This window comes from Myotis yumanensis, unplaced genomic scaffold, assembly GCF_028538775.1.
Source record: "Myotis yumanensis isolate MYYU_CA2020_CCGP unplaced genomic scaffold, mMyoYum1.0.hap1 SCAF_3, whole genome shotgun sequence".
Classification (NCBI taxonomy): domain Eukaryota; kingdom Metazoa; phylum Chordata; class Mammalia; order Chiroptera; family Vespertilionidae; genus Myotis; species Myotis yumanensis.
In genome coordinates this window covers 127,474,042-127,493,461 of record NW_027223754.1, presented here as the reverse complement: position 1 = coordinate 127,493,461, position 19,420 = coordinate 127,474,042, and the positions used below count along the sequence as shown (strand labels likewise).

General features: G+C 38.5%; 1 pseudogene; it reads right to left on the bottom strand.

The window, feature by feature from the left end:
- Window positions 1-2,550: 2,550 nt before the first annotated feature.
- LOC139005304 (tubulin alpha-1C chain pseudogene) lies at window positions 2,551-3,931 on the bottom strand (annotated as a pseudogene).
- Window positions 3,932-19,420: the final 15,489 nt, after the last annotated feature.

Below are 19,420 nucleotides of genomic sequence, written 5' to 3'. Positions count from 1 at the left end.
CTAAGTGAAACAAGCCAGTCAATGAAGGAAAAATACCACATGATCTCACTCATTCATGGATAATAAAGACCATTACAAACTTTTGAACAATAATAGATACAGAGGCAGAGGTGCCTCAAACTGATTGTCAAACTGCAGTGGGAAGGCCAGAGAGAGTTGGGGGGCAGGGGGGAGGGGAGTAAGAGATCAACCGAAGGACTTGTATGCATGCATATAAGCATAACTAATGGACATAAGACACTGGGGGGTAAGGGAGGGTAGGGGTTTGTCAAGGGCGGGGGGGAAAAAAGGACACTTATGTAATACCCTTTGTAATACTTTAAGCGAAAAATAAAAAAATAAAAAATAAAATAAAAATAAATAAAAAAAATAAATAAATAAAACAGTAGCTATTCTATTACTTCAAAATCAATCTGTGATACTTTTCTGGTCAAAGCAATAAATTTCTACTTTGTATTCTTTCAGATATTTAAAAAGTAGTATTTTAGAGCATAATTTTCTCTTACATACTTTGAAGTATGAAACTTTGAGATATCTAATGAGTATTTAATACAAATATTTGTGCAGATTTGAAGGTCCCAATATACTCTCCCTTTCCTGCTTCCTTCACAAGTCCTCCCTTCCTGCCCACACACAGATACATACCTACCCTTCTACATCTTACCATTATGTTTTCTGAAAATTATATGGCTTTCTATCTGGGTGAGAATGCAAAACGAGCTCCATACATTCCAGAAGATTTTATAAACTCTGCCAGCTGCACATCTGGTATGTAAGATGACTGTAGTGCTCTTTAATCAACAGCATCGATATCTATGCTTTGGGCACTTGTCAGAAACTTACACTACAAATTGACTGCAAATAATCAGGGCTTGTCAAAAGTGACTTGAGCAAGGGATGATTTAAAGAGACAAGCTAACCAGTTACTCTTATATATTCTCCAAGCTCTGACCTATGTTAAGAAAAATAATCAGGACATAACATTGCTGAACAATGTCATTCATCTTCCTGAAGTTAAAATTGGAACATGTGTAACTTAAGAGGAATTCATTTTTACAAAGATTCTTTGTTGTTGGTAGTAGCCTTCCCAAAACAGTTTGTGTGTGTGTGTGTGTGTGTGTGTGCTTTTGTTTTTTAAACTAATTTTCTCTGAATTACTGTTTGCTTGTTTTTTTAAAAAATATATATTTTATTGATTTTTTTACAGAAAGGAAGGGAGAAGTATAGAGAATTAGAAACATTGGTCAGCTGCTTCTTGCACACCCCCTACTGGGGATGTGCCCACAACCAAGGTACATGCCCTTGACCAGAATCGAACCTGGGACCCTTCAGTCCACAGGCCAATGCTCTATCCACTGAGCCATACCAGTTAGGGCATGTGTGTGGTTTTTAAGAGCAGTTTCAGATTCATGCTAACATTGATGGGAAGGTACAGAGATTTCCCATATGCTTCTTCTCCAGCACATGCACAGCCTCTCCATTGTCAACATCTCTACAATTGCTGGACCTACATTGATGAAGTATAGTCACCGAAAGCCCATAGTTTACATTAGGGTTTACTCTAGGTGTACATTCTATGGGTTTGGACAAATGTACAATGACATAAATCCATCATTATGGTATCATATAGAATATTTTCACTGCTCAAAAAATCCCCTCTGCTCTGCCTATTCATCCCCCCTCAGATCACCCCAACCCCTAGCAACCACTAATGCTTTCACTGTCTCCTTAGTTTGGCCTTTTCCAGAATGTCATATAGTTAGAATTGTACAGTACGTAGCCTTTTCAGAATGGCTTCTTGCACATAGTAATATGCATTTAAGGTTTCTCCATGTCCTTTCATGGCTCAATAGATCATTTCTTTTTAGTGCTGAATAATATACTGTTGTATGGATGTGCCACAGTTTATTTATCCTTTCAGCTACTGGCGGACATCTTGGCTGCTTCCAAGTTTGGGCAATTATGAATAAAGCTGCTATTAAAATCTGTGTGCAGGTTTTTGCATGGGCATGTTTTCACCTACTTTGATTAAATACCAAGAAGTGCTATTGTTAGATCATATGGTAAGAGTATATGTAGTTTTATAAAAACAAAACAAAACACCAGTCTTCTAAAGTACCATTTTGTATTCCCACCAGCAATGAGTGAGACTTCTGATGTTCCACATTGTCTCCAGCATTTGGTGTTGTCAGTGTTCGGGATTTTTGCCGCTGCCTCTTGGCTTCTTGTCTAAGATCAAATTTGGACTTTGGCTATTCTCATGGGTGTGTAGTGGTATCTCGTTTTAATTTGCATTTCTCAGATGACACATGATGTAGAGCTTATTTGTCATCTATGTATCTTCTTTGGTGAGGTGTCCATTAATATATTAGGCCCATTTTATAATCAGATGGTTTGTTTTCCTATAGTTGAATTTTAAAAGTTTTATATACATATACACATTCAAAATGAAAACAACTTTATTGCAAAGTTTAGGATACAATAGACTTCACAGAACAACAGAAATAAGACAATCCCAAGACACTGGAGTGCAACATCGCAGCTGACAGGTTAGTACTCCTCACCCTCATCCTCCCCCTCAATACTATCTGCTCCAACCTCCTCATAATCCTTCTCAAGTGCAGCCATGCCTCACAGGCCTCAGAAAGCTCTCCTTCCTCCATGCCCTCACCCACGTAGCAGTGGACAAAGGCATGCTTGGCATAGATCAGGTCAAACTTGTGGTCCAGGCGAGCCCAGGCCTCAGCAATAGCTGTGGTGTTGCTCAGCATGCACACAGCTCGCTGCACTTTGGCCAGGTCTCCACCAGGGACCACAGTGGGAGGCTGGTAGTTAATGCCAATTTTGAAGCCAGTGGAGCACCAGTCCACAAACTGGATGCTGTGCTTGGTCTTGATGGTGGCAATGGCAGCATTGACATTTTTGGGGACCAGGTCACCACGGTACAACAGGCAGCAAGCCATGTATTTACCATGGCGAGGGTCACATTTCACCATCTGGTTGACTGGCTCAAAGCATGCATTGCTGATTTCTGCTACAGTAAGCTGCTCATGATAGGCTTTCTCAGCAGTGATGACAGGGGCATATGTAGCCAGAGGGAAGTGGATGCGGGGATAGGGCACCAGGTTGGTCTGGAATTCAGTCAGATCAACATTCAGGGCTCCATCAAACCTGAGGGATATATTGATGGAGGACATGAACTGGCTAATAAGGCGGGTAAGGTTAGTGTAGGTTGGGCGCTCAATATCAAGGTTTCTACGACAGATGTCATAGATGGCCTCATTGTCAACCATGAAGGCACAATCAGAGTGCTCCAGGGTGGTGTGGGTGGTGAGGGTAGAGTTATAGGGCTCAACTGCAGCTGTGGAGACCTGGGGGGCTGGGTAAATGGAGAAATCCAGTTTGGACTTCTTGCCATAATTGACGGAGAGATGTTCCATCAGCAGGGAGGTGAACCCAGAAACAGATCCCCCACCAAAGTTGTGGAAAACCAAGAAGCCCTGAAGGCCTGTGCACTGGTCAGCCAGTTTCCGAATTTGGTCCAGCTGAGGGCAGTGATCTTCTTGCCAATAGTGTAGTGTCCACGGGCATAATTATTGGCAGCATCTTCCTTGCCTGTGATCAGAGCTCCTCAGGGTGGAAGAGCTGGCAATAGGTACCATTGAGAACTTCATCAGTGACTGTGGGTTCCAGGTCTACAAACACTGCCCTGGGCACATGTTTGCCAGCGCCTGTCTCGCTGAAGAAGGTGTTGAAGGAGTCATCTCCCCCTCCAATGGTCTTGTCACTTGGCATCTGGCCATCGGGCTGGATGCCGTGTTCCAGGCAGTAGAGCTCCCAACAGGCATTGCCAATCTGGACACCAGCCTGGCCAACATGGATGGAGATGCACTCACGCATAACTGAGACATGTAGGGCTCCGCGGGGCTGAAAAATGCGAGGGAATGGGAACAAGGACCTCCCACTGACAGACTACCAAGGAATCCAGGGTAGAAGTCTTCTTTATATATTTTAAATGACGGTTGATTTTTTAAAAGACAAATGGGTCTTTTGTAAATATATTTTCCAAGTGTGTGGCTTCTAATTCTCTTGACATTGTGTTTTGTTAATGAAGTCCAGCTTATCAACATTTCTTGCATGAATCATGACTTTGGTGTTGTAGCTAAAAAGTCATCACCAAACCCAATATCATCTAGATTTTCTCCTATATTATCTTTGAGAAGTTTTATAGTTTTGCATTTTATATTTTGTTCTGTAATTTAAGTTAATTTTATGAGGGATGTAAGATCTACATCTAGATTCTTTTTTTTCTTCTTGTGTATATCCAGTTTTAACAAAGATTTTAAAGTATTTTGAAGAATTATATTTTTACTTATTGTTCAACTATCATGTAAAACATTATAATGATCTATGAGATAAGTTAATCCTAGAAATCAGAATAAAATATATAGTATTTTCAAATGACTTTTCCATGCTTTATTTAGTAGGCAACTAAATTACTTATACTTTTTCCCTCTGGTTGTCAGGAAGCTCAAATATGACTTAGTATTATATTTCTATCTAGTATTATTTATTTATTTATTTATTTATTTATTTATTTATTTATTTAAATGTTTAATGTTGACATAATTGCCTCTGCCCTTTGCCTACCTCCTTCACCTCCTTTGGTCTTCACCAAACTATTATCTATGTCCATGGGATATGAGTATATGTTCTTTAGCTAATTCCTTCACCTTCTTTATCCAGATATCCCATCCCTGGAGCACCAGTCAATCTGCCCCTTATATCCATGCTTCTGGTTGCATCTAGTACAATTTAATTAATAAATAACAATGCAGAAAGGAAATACTATCTGGATACTGCAGGGGAGAAAAAGTAAATTCTCCAACCCATGCTTTAACCAAGATCACTGTCCCTTATATTGTCAGGGTGAGAAGAGAAGGTAAGGCACGTGAACAAACAAGGCTAGGTCGCATTATGCTTATTGAAGGTTCCTAAAGACTGAATTAAGAGGAGAGCAAAGAGGAAAAGGAAACATTTAGATCTGAGACTGTCTAAAGATCTGTATGAATGAGATTAGCATCTTCACTAAGCTCTTATTGAAGATTTGGAGAGGAGGAAAAGTATTTCAGGTAGAAGAAAAGTCAATGAACTACATAGGAATTATTAAATGGTCTTGTTTGATTGGAGCAAAAGATGTGTGATACTGTGAAGTGTGAAATAAGCATGGAAAGGTAAATTTTACTGTATATGTGTATGGCTTTGAAAGCTACAGTAAAGAACATGAATTATTCATTCATATCATTAATTTTTAATATTTGTGGTGAGATTTATTCTGTATGTTAATTTAACAATTTTAATAATTATTTTGTTTTTAATAGTGTAAACTGCCTCAAATTCATTTGATTTTAGCAAAAAATAAATAACACAATACATAAATGTCAGTAAGAAAGAATAAATTCCAATAATAATCTTTTAAAAATATAATTTAAAACAGCTCTCTGATGTAGGATAGAAGGGGAATCAAATGACAGCTAAAATTGTCTAATTCTCTACTAGCAAAACAATATGCAAAGTATTTTTTCACATTTTATTTATTCATATAAATCTGGTTTATAGCTAATGTTATCTCTATTTTATAGCTAATATTCTGAAGTCAAGATAAATTAAATGACTTTAATTTCTGAATATTTCTTTGAATATTAAGTGATGTTACCAGATACCCATAGCTCCTAAGTGTTCAAATTGGAAGGCACAACTCTAAAGCTCATTTTCTTCCCATGACACAGCCATAACTGATAGAACACAGCAATCAATTCATCCTAATTTTCACATTTCAGTTGAATTTTCAGACAGAAACAAATGAATTTTCATATAAATGTAATTTCATTAATATACATTCAAATATTTTTGAAAACATAACACAAAATAAACTGGCATAAAGGAAAATCCATTTTTGGTTTATCTGCAAGAGTGTTTAACAAATATAATTTGTCAACAAAGTCAACTGGTGATAAATGGAAACTTGCACAATGGTTGTAGTTACTATTTTACTTTTTGAAAATTTTTGAGACAATTCATTTTGAGAATAGGTACAGTTTCTGTACCTATTTCTATACCAATTGAGGATGTTTTGTAGTTGTTTTCTGCAAATGTTGATTGACTATAGTCATCTTGGAAATAGCCAAACAGCCCAATCTTGTTGGCTAAAACATCCTAGCATTTAACAAATTCCAGATTTCAGGGACTCACACCTAAAAAGAAAGCCAAAGATCCAAGGCTTTTTGGACTTCAGAACAGAAGAGTTGACTTTCTTTCTAAATCCCCATTCTGTTCACTAAGACAAAGTAAGATCATTGACATTAGTTCTTCTCAGGGCTCATAACTACGACTTGAGAAAAAGAGTCTCTCTTAGTGTAGTATATGCATCATAACTGAAATACTCCAGTCCATCTGTGCATTTATGTATGTTTAAGTGACGAATAAAACAAAACATATGCTATAAGAAAAGATAGACTGAAGAACCCAGCCCTCCTCCATCACCTTCCAGTGCAACACCTTCAACAGCTATTGATTAATATGGGAAAAATGCTCAACTCCATACCATGACATTTACCCTTCTCCATGTTCTGTCTCCATCTGGTCATTCTAATATTATCCCCGCTATAATTTTTCATGTGCCCAGCATTCCATCTGAATAGAAGTACTTGACATTTCCAAAAACATCCCTGTATCTTGTTGGTATGCCACTATAAAAAAAGACCAGCTGGGCCCTGCTCTCATGGAACTTACTTTTCATTGTCTAGAATATAGGCAGGTCTTACAAGGCCTTTTCAGCCTGTGCACATGAAAGGGACCATACTGGTCCCTTTTCTGTTTCTCTGAGGATTCTGAGTCTCAGTTTCCATTGCTGGCTACATTCTCTTTTAGGTTTATTATTTCTGATGAGAATGCTATTTTAAATCCAATTTGCTTGGAAGAGTTCCCACTAAGAGTGAATCCCCCTATTGTTCAAAATAGGCTGAAGCCTCACAGTCTTTGCAACATTTTGCAATAATTATCACATCACCCACACTTGTTACCTAACAGACCGTTACAATCCCTTCCAATTCTCCCCTAGTTCTAAGGGAGAAGTTTCAGAAGCTTCTCACTTGAACTCACCAATTTCATCATTGCTATCACATGACACTGACCATATTTTCTTTTGCTGTCTGTTGCTGACTCCCTCAAAGCTACCAACCATTCACATGCCAAGACAGTACTGTGTGGCCCAAATAGAAACAATTATGTTCCTGTTTATTTCTCTATGCCACATTTTTTCCACCTAGGCATAAAAGTATGTGGCTTGCAAATACACATCTCATAGAATTCTCAGTAGATGAGTGGATAAAAAAAATCTGTGGTACATTTACACCATGGAATACTATGCAGCAGTAAAGCAGAAGGCTCTCTTACCCTTTGAAACAAAATGGAGGGACCTGGAGAGTATTATGCTAAGAAAAATAAGCCAGTCAGAGAAAGACAAGTATCCCATGAACTCACTCATATATGAAATCTAATGAACAAGCTAAACTGATGTAAAAAATAGATCCAGATACATAGCAGCATGGAACAGACTGTGGAATCTCAGAGGGAAGTAGGGGGAGGAAGAGATCAACCAAAAAACTTGTATGCATACATGCATAACCCATGGACACAGACAATAAATAGGGTGGTGAAGGCCTTGGGCATGGGTGGAAGTGGGTTAGAAGAGATCAATAAAGATTAAAAAAAAAAAAGAAGACTTCTATTTCTGCTCACAGCTCCTGTCTCCCTCCAGCTGAAGGGATTATCTTTTAACTGGAAGCCCGGTGCATGGATTCGTGTACTGGTGGGGTCCCTCAGCCTGGCCTGTGCCCTCTCGCAATCCAGGACCCCTAGGGGGATGTCAGAGAGCCGGTTTTGGCCTGATCCCTACAGGCCAGATTGAGGGACCCCACCGGACTAGATTTGTGCACTGGTGGGGTCTCTCAGCCTGGCCTGTAGGGATCGGGCCGAAACTGGCAGTCCAACATCCCCCAAGGGGTCCTGGGTTGTGAGAGGGCCTAGGCCAGGCCTAGGGACCCCACTGGTGCATGAATCCGTGCACAGGGCCTCTAATATGCATACAAGATCTTTGGTTAATCTCTTTCCACCCTCCCCCTTGCCTCTGAGATTCATCTGTTTCATGTTTCCATGCTTGTGCGTTGAGCGTCTGCCCCCTGGTGGTCAGTGCACATCATAGCTGCCGGTCAAATAGTCAAACAGTCAAATGGTCAGACACTTAGCATATTAGCCTTTTATATATATAGATAGGAGGTAACAAAGTTATTTTCTGATTCTGTTTGGACAATATTAAACAGACACATTTTTCTTTAAAAAGTTATTGTGCTTTGGTTAGGAGCATTCAGTTTATCTTTTGAATATAGTATGTTCATGTGTCGGGCAAATTATTTCATTTTTTTAAACTAATTTGAAAACAACTGTAGGAGAACAAAAACCATAAATATTTTCCTATATTGAAAGGATTTACTGGAAAATGTATGATGTCATTTGAATATAAGAGGCTCTTGATAAAAGAAAATGGTCACTTATTGGATTTTTTTAAGTCCATGGGACCAGTCTTGTTGTGGGCCAGTCTTTGAAATGGAGTCCCAGCTGCTCCACCCAATCCCATCCTTCTCCATCTCACCCTGATACAATGTGAGGGTCTGCATCAGCTCCTTTCCTCCGCTTTAGCCTAACACTTCAAGTCACATGGTACAAAATTAGTTCTGTTGATTCATTCTAATGGCCCAAGGAAATCCAAAATGCAGCAGTAAGCAGAGACTAGGCCATACCTGGGACCCTTGTTTTAGTTTTTTGTATACGTAAGTTTTCATCCTTTCGGGTTTTAGATCCTTTGAAAGAAAGAGCTAGGTTTTGCTCATCACTGTAACTCGCAGGACTCCTTGCACTTGAAAAATTATTGTTGAATTGACTCCTTTTGATCATATTATACTTACTAAATCCAATTATCCTAAATTAAACACTATCACATATATTTTCTATCTAATCTCAGATCACTTAGGAAAGAGTATAGACTCATAAATTACTCAAAACATAAAGCTGATTATTTTTTGTTTTATAATGATTTTCCCATTCTTTAATCAGATGTAAGATGTTGTATAGACACTGCCTTTAGCACAACTGCTGAAAGCATTTGGATAGTGTTATGAAGCCATCTGATAGAAAAACAATTATATTAGTGTAACTCACGTGATGTTGGACAAGGAATGATTAAACTGCCAGGTCCCTCGAGCTACTTCTGAGCTACTGCTACTAGAGGGATGCAAAGGAAATGTAGCAGGGGTTATATTTTGCACAATAGGGGGATTCGCTTTTTTGTGGGAACTCTTCCAGGCATTCTCATCAGAAATAGTAAACCTAAAAGAGAATGTAGCCAACAATGGAAACCGAGACTCAGAATCCTCAGAGAAACAAAATGCTGAAGCCTCACAGTCTTTGCAACAGTTTGCAGAGTGTATTAGAAGGAAGCAAAGCGTCCAGCAGAAATAAAAATATACAAATTTGCACTTCAAGGTGGTGCTTTGAGACTATACATAAAAAAGCATTAGGCTTAGTAAGAGATGCCCTGAATCAACAACTACACATCCGAAGAAAATGTAAGCTAGGATGAAGCTTCATTCCCAGGAAGATTCTCCCAACTGAAATGAAAATAGTCGCCACCACTCTGGTCACCCGTGACTCCCCTCTACTATTAAAGGGGAATGGACTCAGCAAACGAGGAATGCATTTTCGAGTATACCATACTGCAAACTACATAACAAGCGTGTTTGTTGCCTACGTAAAGTTCTAAACTGAATAAAGTAAAAAAAGCAAAGAGTTATAAAAGATGTAACCCAGAGGTGGTGTGCTGTGGAGAAAAAAGTCTGAGAGGGAAGCAAAACAATGAGTTCTAGTGTTGACTCATTTCTAACGAGTGCTTTGGCCTTGGATAAATTTCTAAACCCAGAAAGAATCCTTATTTCCCTCTTAGTGGTCAGAACAAACCACTATTGAAAGCCTGCAAAGCCCCCCTTTTTTACCTTAAAAGCCATACTGCAGACCTTTCTTGGCTGTCACTGGCACCTGGGGACCAATTCTTCCCCATTCTTTGGGCTCAGGAGGGTGCACACAGCATTGTGAAAACTGAGCTAATTCAGCAAGCTGCTCTTGATTGATATGGTCCTATCTCAACCCCCTGCTGAGCAGTGCCCCACGTGAGGTTAAACAAGGTAAGATACACCTTCAAAAGTAAAACAAAAAAATTGTCTTTATACAGCATCTCTGAGCCTTTAGCTGGCCTCCTGTTGCCTGATTTGAGCTTGTTAAAAAATATTTCAGATAGAAACAAACTGGTGACACTTGAAAAGGACAGCTGTTGAAGTGGTGACTCATAATTGTGAGAATATGGAATTAGCAGTGGTTCCTTAGTGGTAAACAAATATTATCTAACAAAATTTTTCTTTACTTGCACATTAAAATGTATTCAGCTGTGTGCTATGTAAAAGCCATTTTCTTTTCTGAAAGAAAGCCTAGTTTTTTCCAGATGTAGACTCTGGATACCAACACATCTGGATAGTTTATCTATAAAACTACAAGTCAGGCATCTGGATATTTTAAAATGTGTGTGAAGCTTTGGCTGGTGTGGTTCAGTGGTTGAGCATTGACCCATGAACCAAGAGGTCACCAGTTTGATTCCCAGTCAGGGCACATGCACCCAGGGGTTGTGGGCTGGATCCCCAGTAGGGGGTGTATAGGAAGCAGTGGATCCATGTTTCTTTTTCATTGATGTTTTTATCTCTCTATCCCTCTCCTTCCTTCTCTCTCTAAAAATCAATAAAAACATATTTTTTAAAAAAGTAAAATATTTGTGAATATTTAAATGTGAGGGCATTTAACAGAAAAATTAAAAGCTTTGGAGATAGAATTATAGAATTAATAGTGCACTTGAGGAAGAAGGAACTAAAAGTTGATCTAATATAGATTTGATATTATAAATAAGAGAACATAGGCCCCCCTAAATATATTCTGATTTCCTCCCCAAAAGATTTTTTATCCCCCAAACCTCAAAGGTGCTGTTCTCTGGACATAGCAAACATTAAAAAACAAAAAAACAAACAAAAACTTCTAATATAAAAATGGAATTTATTTCAAAGAGCATTTTTTGTGTGACCTGAACTAATTAAAATGGAATTGACAATCAGTAATTTAGAAAACAAAGTACTGTACTATAGCATAAATGATCCTTAATGAACAAAAGTTTGGCTTATTAAATTTTGACACTAAAGCTTCTTCATGTTTTCTATTGTGACCTGTCGGGCCCTCCCCAAAGAAATATTTACAATTGTTTCATACCTAGTGACAATAATCTCACCTCTCATGTTTTGCAAGTCCTATCAAATTCAAAACAACAAATAAAAAGGATCCATTAAGCCCATCCTAGGAGACAGGATGCAGTGCGTGGATAGAGGTGATAAAAACAGCTATTGCTCCTGCTCTCATGGAGTTTCCAGCCTGGGAGAGGAGGAGAGCACATCTGGAGAAGCAAGCACACTGACAACAGGAAGAAGAGCATCTGCTGAGCAACAGGATGAAAGGAAACAGGAAATTGTAGAAAAGTAGGTGCACGATTCCAAATAGCATCATTTTCTGGGCTCATTTAGCTTAAGGTCACACTGCCCTATACATGTCAGGAGTTTCTGAGTACATCTTTCCAATGCAGTATTTTCTAGTGTTTGGTGTTCAAAACGGACTTGGCCTTTGAGAAAATACTCAATAAGCTCTACTAGCAAAGGCAGAAGAATATGAGCATGTTATGGACATCTCTAACAGGGACCTCATCTTGAGGCAATCTCTTTCTAATGATAGAGGTTAAAGGATATTTCGTTATGTCTGGGGAGTGGTGAGGGGTCCCACAATGTCAGGTTACTAGAAGGCATGTCATGTGAGGGAGCTCAAAACAAAGGAAGATGTACGAGGTACAATAAATTGACCCCTAAATAAGCCTTACCTGGCAACTCAGGTACCAACTCTCATATCACACTGTACCTATTGCATCGCTTAAAGCTAGTCACAGTCACATCCAACTTCAAGGGGTGAGAAAATACAACACTACCTTATTCCCAGGAAGAGAAGAATCAGAAATATTGGTTAACATCAGTACTTTGCCAGATAATTCCAAATACTAGTACAGTGTGGCTATGGATAAAAATCCTTGTGTAATGGTGGAATTAGACTAGTGCTGTGATAGTTAATAAATAAAGCACTGTGTACTCTATTGCCCAGCAGTTCCTCTAGGTATGATTTTCAAACAATTCCCACACATGGCACCATAAAGGGACACAGTCCTTCCAGACATACCTATTGCAAACTTGAAAGCATAGTGACAAAGAAAAAATAGTTGTAATATATGGCACAATATGACTTTTGTTCAAAATAACAATAATCATTTTAAAAGCATAGTTGCAAGATCAAAAGGATATGCATTAAATGTATTAGAATTATTAATTAAGAAGAGAAGGGGAAATGGAAGTGAGAAAGGAAGATAAAAAAGTATTTAAAGAAATGAATACATTTGAGAGAGACTTTGTACAGGCCAGTGCTAGAAGTGATTACATCAATGATGTGGACCTAAGATTTAACAAAACAAATAAAACAACTCAACTGTGAAACAAATCTCAAGCCAGACATCATTGTTTTAGGGTTCCCCATTCAATTGTAAGATACCTTTTGGCCTTGGCACAATAAATACATGGGCAGCTCTCAATGAATCCCTGCAAGAGCAGCAGTAAAGATTTTAATACTCCAAAGAGCAGCCTGGTCTACCAGCAGGACCCTAGTGGGCCAGAACAAGTGGAGTGGCAGCATCTGGCAGGGGCTGGGACTAAGGAGAGGGGAGAAGGCAGAGCCCATTTTCTGCTATAAGGGCAATGGCATGATGGTGTTGCCCTCTGGCAAAAATGTTTGAGAGCAGGGTCAGGGTCCATTCACTCAGTGAAGAGTCTCAGTAGTAGAAGAAACTGAACTTTCCATTAGGATTAAGGAGGAATGCAGCTTACACTGGAGCAGTCTGAATACTGTGTTAGATGCCTACAAATAATTGGCAAAAACTACAGGAATGGAGGTGGGACATATACAGAGAGGGGTAAAGGAGCCTGTGAAACTCAGGTATCTCTAATGTCATTGGCTTGATGGCATTTGGGTTACAAATGGTTTTTTAAAAAGTTGGTATATAATTATGTAAGTTCTTTGGTTTATCTCTCCTCATCCTTCGCTCACATTGAGGTATGTTTCATGCCTCCATGCTTTGGGTCTTATTTTGTTGGTCAATTCATTTTGTTCATGGGATTCCATAAATAAGTGAGATCATGTGATAGTTGTCTTTCTCTTATTGGCTTATTTCACTTAGCTGAATAGTCTCCAGGTCTATTCATGCTGTCCCAAAGGGGGTGAAGACCTGGGGTTGGGGAGGAGGGGTTGGGTGTAGAGGAGTAAAGAGGGAGAAATGGGAGACATCTGTAATACTATCAAATATATATCCTATATAATAAAGAGGGGATATGCTAATTGACCCTCACACCATCTCAAAGATGGTGGCGCCCACAGCCAATAAAGAGGGAATATGCTAATTGACTACCCTGCTCTCAAAGATGGCGGCACCCCCAGCCACAAGATGGCCGGCAGGGGAGGGCATTTGGGGGCGACCAGGCCGGCAAGGGAGCAGTTAGGGGTGATCAGGCTAGCAGGCAGAAGTGGTTAGGGGCAGTCAGGCAGGCAGGCAGGTGAGTGATTGGGAGCCAGCAGTCCCAGATTGTGAGAGGGAAGTCTGACTGCCAGTTTAGGCCCGATCCCTGTGGGCCTAAAGCGGCAGTAGGACATCCTTGGAGGGGTCCCAAATTGGAGAGGGTGCAGGCTGGGCTGAAGGACACCCTCCCCAGTGCACAAATTTTGTGCACTGGACCTCTAGTGTATATATCATAAAAAATGTTAGTATCTAACATTTGGAAAAAGCCCAAAACTTAAAATTCCTCATTTTATGATGATGTTCTGAGTATAAATGAGGCATTACTGCAATTGAGTAAATGTTGCAGCTATTTTATCCTAATCTTTTCAATGAGATGTGAAAATGCTGCCATTATATAAAAAAATAAAAATAAAAAATAAAAAACAACAAAACCCTAGCAATTAGTTTGTAGGAGATTACACAATGAAGATCACACAATGGGAGAGGAAGGGTTGAGTCTTTTTATGAGAATACAAATATATGCAAACTGGGTGTCTGTCTCCAGATTAGCACTTCAGAAAGAAAAGAGGGAAAGGCAGCATCAAGTAACACTCTAAGGAAAAAAAATCTTATTAATCCATTCAATATGTCAAAGAGAATTAAGAGGGGATCTCAAAATCACACTGAGGCTGAAATCTTCAGTTATAGGAACAATAGGTCCATCATTAATACTAAGATGGAAGAGAGGATGCTAGGTGAAAACTATTATAATTTCACTTTTTGAAAATATCATCTGTATCTGAGGCTCAGGACATCCATAAATAGAGAAGATAATTGAAAGCATAAGAGATGCCAAAGGGAAAGATATTACTTTGAAATGATAAGCTTTGTTTCTTGGATACTTTCTGCTGCAACAGATTCTGATATTAGAATGTTGGGGGGAAATGTTTCCAATTTGCTAAATATATAATTACACATGTCATTAAATATGTAATATACTCTTCTGCAAATTCAGTATTACAAGCTCTAATTTGTGTAGAAGAACAGTGGAGAAATGGAAGGAGAGTGAAATATGGAGCAGAGGACAGATTTCATTCACCATAGGCCAGCCATTGGATGTTCTTTGGCAAAGAACTTTGCCTCTGACCTTCAATTTCCTGGGTTATAACATGGAAATGATAATACTTACTATATCTTCCGGAGTTGTTAACTACTCAAATTAAATCATATTTTAAAATGCTTTCTTAGTAGAAATGTACTATAAAGCATGACTTATTATTGTAAAATGTCCTTACATTATTTCTTTTCCTAGTCACTGTATTTAGTGGGACAAGCAAATCCTAGGAATGTCCATTTCATAGCCCAGAGAACAGTCAATAAGCCTAATCAATGTTCCTATAGCTGTTACAGAAATTGTTCCTATTAAAGAGACCACTGGAAAGAAGAGACAGGTAAAGTAAGTAAATGTGTTTATACCAGGCATCTATAGGTGAAGTGCCCTGATTCTTGAGACAAAATACAATCAGAAAGTGGAGATACAAGAATTTTTTTTATAGAATCTGAGATATATGTAATTTTGAACTTTTCACATTAAGCTTTATAGTTATTGACTCTTCAACTTGATGTACATTTCAATAGATTTTGTATATTCTTGATATGGAGGAAACCATCATATTTTACAAATGCATATGTTTGCATTGTTTCTCTTTTTTTTTAAATGAGGCCATTTGTTAAGTAATTACTCTGTCCTGGAATGAAAATCAGCAGAACTAGTGGTTTTGTGACAGCCACAAATGACAAAATTAACTAAATGGCCAATCTAGCAGATTGTATAAAAATTAATAATAATAATAATAGCAATTTAATGAAAGCTAGATGAATGGGAAAACATATTGATGACATATTTCAAGTAAAACAAGATGTGATTGAGACACCTTGATTCATTGCATTTCACTCACATGAAATTTTCATTATGATCACAAGGTCCTGTTGGGTCTCATCTCTCTGTACTTCCCCAGTTCTCATCACACATCAGTATCACATTTCCACTCTTCACTGCAGCCATAACAGCCTCACTCAGTCTGCTTTGTGCACTGTACTCTCTTGTTTTTCAGACATTTCAAGCCCACCCTGTCTGGAATGTTCTTCCTCTCATGCTTCATTTCACAAACTCTGACTCACTCTCCTCATCTTATATCAAGGTCACTTTCTCATTGAAGTTATCGCTAGCCCTCCAAACCTGTTCAGATACTTCCCTCCTTTCATGATATTCATATGTTTCTTCCAGGCACTTATTTTTGTGCTTATTAATGTCTGCCTTGCCTCCAAAATAAATTATTATTAGAGACTATATATATATATATAATTATTTTATCACTAATACCTTGCATATCATAGGCCATCTATATCTATTTATATAAAAGCCAAGCGACTGGAATGACCGGAACAACCAGTCACTATGACATGCACTGTGGTGGGCCAACCAGCCCAATGGGGGCAGGGCCAGCCAACCAACCTCCCATGGCCCCTCTCCCCAGCTGGATCGGCCCCATCAGGGTGGGCAGGCAGGCAGGCCGGACCCTACCCATGCAAGAATTCATGCACTGGGCTTCTTGTTTATTAAATAAAGGACGTAATATTTAGCCTCCAAATGGCAGAGATTCATATAATTCTCAACTTATAAATAAATTCCTTCATCCATTACCACTAGTAAACCCAAATGCTAAAAATCATTACATAATGTTTTTGTTGGCCATGTTAAACTAGTTATACAAAATCCACAGAAATCCACAGCAGAAGTAAAATGACAACGTTTATGTTTAAGGGAACAGTTTAACTCAAATTATAGAGCATATAAGGACAGGCTGCTCTATTCTCTGTTAATTTTCATTCCCATCTTTGTTACCTGTGGTGGGTGACTATTCCTGTACATAAGCTGAGGACAAAGTTGTGCAAGTAACTGTTTCAGCGCTGTGTGTGTGTGTGTGTGTGTGTGTGTCTGTGTGTGTGTGTGTGACATTTGCTCAATCAATCACCTGAATAAAGCTCTTGCAACAATTTCTAAAAATAATTTGTACTTTCATTTGTGTGAAACTCAGAAATTCCCAAAGCAGTTAGCACATAAAAACTAATCAATTCCTGTTTTCCCTTTCAAGATCTGCTCCTGAGTTTTATTATACTGTGGAGCTGTTGTGGTAGGAGTAAAGTAAGATGCCCACTTTATGGGTGGGCTCTAGTTTCCAGGCCATACCACCCACACTGGTACAGTTATCTTTTACAGAAAAGAATGATAACAATACAACTCTAGAGCCATGTTTAAATGTGATTAATCATTATGATTGTATAAGGAAAAGAGTCTTTGTAGAACTATGTAGTTATTTATTTATGTATTTATTTTTTAAAGTTTTTTTTAATTGATATTTAGAGAGAGGGGAAGGGAAAGGGAAATAGAAACATTGATGTGAGAGAGAAACATCGATCAGCTGCCTCCTGCATGCCCCCTACCAGGGATGGAGCTAGAAACCCAGGCTTGTGCCCTGACTAGAAAATTAACTGGCAACCTGGCAATGCATGGGACGATGCCCCCAAATCTGAGCCTCACTGGCCAGGGCTCTGGCATTTTTAAAAATATCATATATGAAACGAAATTGAGAAACACTCCAATTGAGCCTAGTCCCTTATGATTTAAAAATGAATAAGGGAGGTGCAGCATCGTGAAGTAGGAGTTATGTACAACCACAAGATCTAATTTAATCCATATGCACTTCTTAATAGCTGCATGAGATTAAGTCCATTTTTCTACCTCTCTGAACTTTACTTCCCTTTATGTGTTAAGTGGTAAATATAGAAATGACCTCACTGGGTTCTACCTAAAACACACACACACACCACCACCACCACCACCACCACCACCAAAAATACTTAATACCTACTCTTTGTTGAGTCCTGTGGCAAATACATGTACCTTCAAATTTCATCCAAACTTCCCATAAAGTGATACTAACATCCTCAGCTTACATTTAGGAACAAAACAAGTCAAAGTAAAACAACTAGTAACTCTGAAAGTGAACAGTGTTTAATGAGATCTTTTAGAGCCTCCATCAAAGCTATGAGAACTGGTCTGGCTGTTGCCACAGTTCCTGAAGCTTCAGACCAAATCCCAGCAACCCTGAACCAAGGAATGATTCTCAATGCCTCTGACCTTGGCCTGCAACATTGCTTGCTTTAATTTATGCACCATCGTGGCTGTTTGTCACAGGACGCTCCCCTGTAATTCATCAACCACCAGATTTGAATTCAGTTTCTCCAACATGAGGTAAGTAGATCATGACTCTCTAGAACAGTGATGGCGAACCTTTTGAGCTCGGCGTGTTAACATTTTGAAAAACCCTAACTTAACTCTGGTGCCGTGTCACATATAGAATTTTTTTTAATATTTGCAACCTTAGTAAAACAAAGACTTATATTTTTGATATTTATTTTATATATTTAAATTCCATTTAACAAAGAAAAATCAACCAAAAAATGAGTTCGCATGTCACCTCTGACACACGTGTTATAGGTTCGCCATCACTGCTCTAGAATGTGGATATTGGATATCCTGATAGTCATCTTTATTGCCCCACTACCTGTAGATTGTCATGCTGGAGACATTGTAGTATTGACTTTTTAAAATATTTACATAGAATTCATGTATGTCCTTTGGATTTTGAGAGGCTGAGCTCATCATATTTAAAAGTGTTCAAAGTTCAAGCACTCCCTCTTCACAATGCCTGTTCACCTGCATATTCACTGTGCAGTCCAGCAGAGGCAACATATGTGTCAGGAGGAGCACAGAGTAAGGAGAACAGTAAATTAAGTTCTCTCTGTGGGAAATAAAAGGTTAATGTAAAAGTCTAACTCCAAGGCTTTTACATAGAAATTATTGAGAGCACATATCAGACACTTGACCAATACTTTTAGGGAGAAAGCAGGAGTTTGGAGAGAAGATTCTGTCCTAAATGTTAGAACACATGGTTGTAAATCTCATTTCTACTGCTCATTAGCTGTATCATTTTGTCCAGAGTTAGAAGACATCAGCCTGTTTCCTTTTTGTGAAATGGCCATAATGATACCTTCCTAGCCCACCTTCCAGAGTGCATAGTTAAGTTCAAATGAAATAGCATGAGAAAGTGGGGCCAGGATATGATTCCCATATTCTTGTTTTGATTTTATGTAGTAAACTCTTTACAATATAAGTAGTATTTTCCAAAACAGGTTTTGAAGAACACGATTTTTACAAGAAAATTAGTGGGAGTTATTTGTATAAGTGGCTTTGTGTTTAAATATGCTTGCAAAATTCTGGTTTAAAGTTATCCTCTTATCTCAAGACTTTCAGACCCTTTAATGAGCTAAGGTAGATCTTCAAAAACGGAGAGTTCAACTCAACACTTTTAAAAAATTTATTTAACCTCATAGCTTTGATCTTCAAGGATTAGTATTATTGAGAACAAATTTTGGGAACTTTAGCTTTTTTTGGAAAATGGATAACTAACATGCTGAGGTTTGGATTTTCAGATAAAACCTTTTCTATACATTATAACAATGGTTACCACACATTGAGTATGGTCTATGTACCAAAAGCTGAGCTAAATG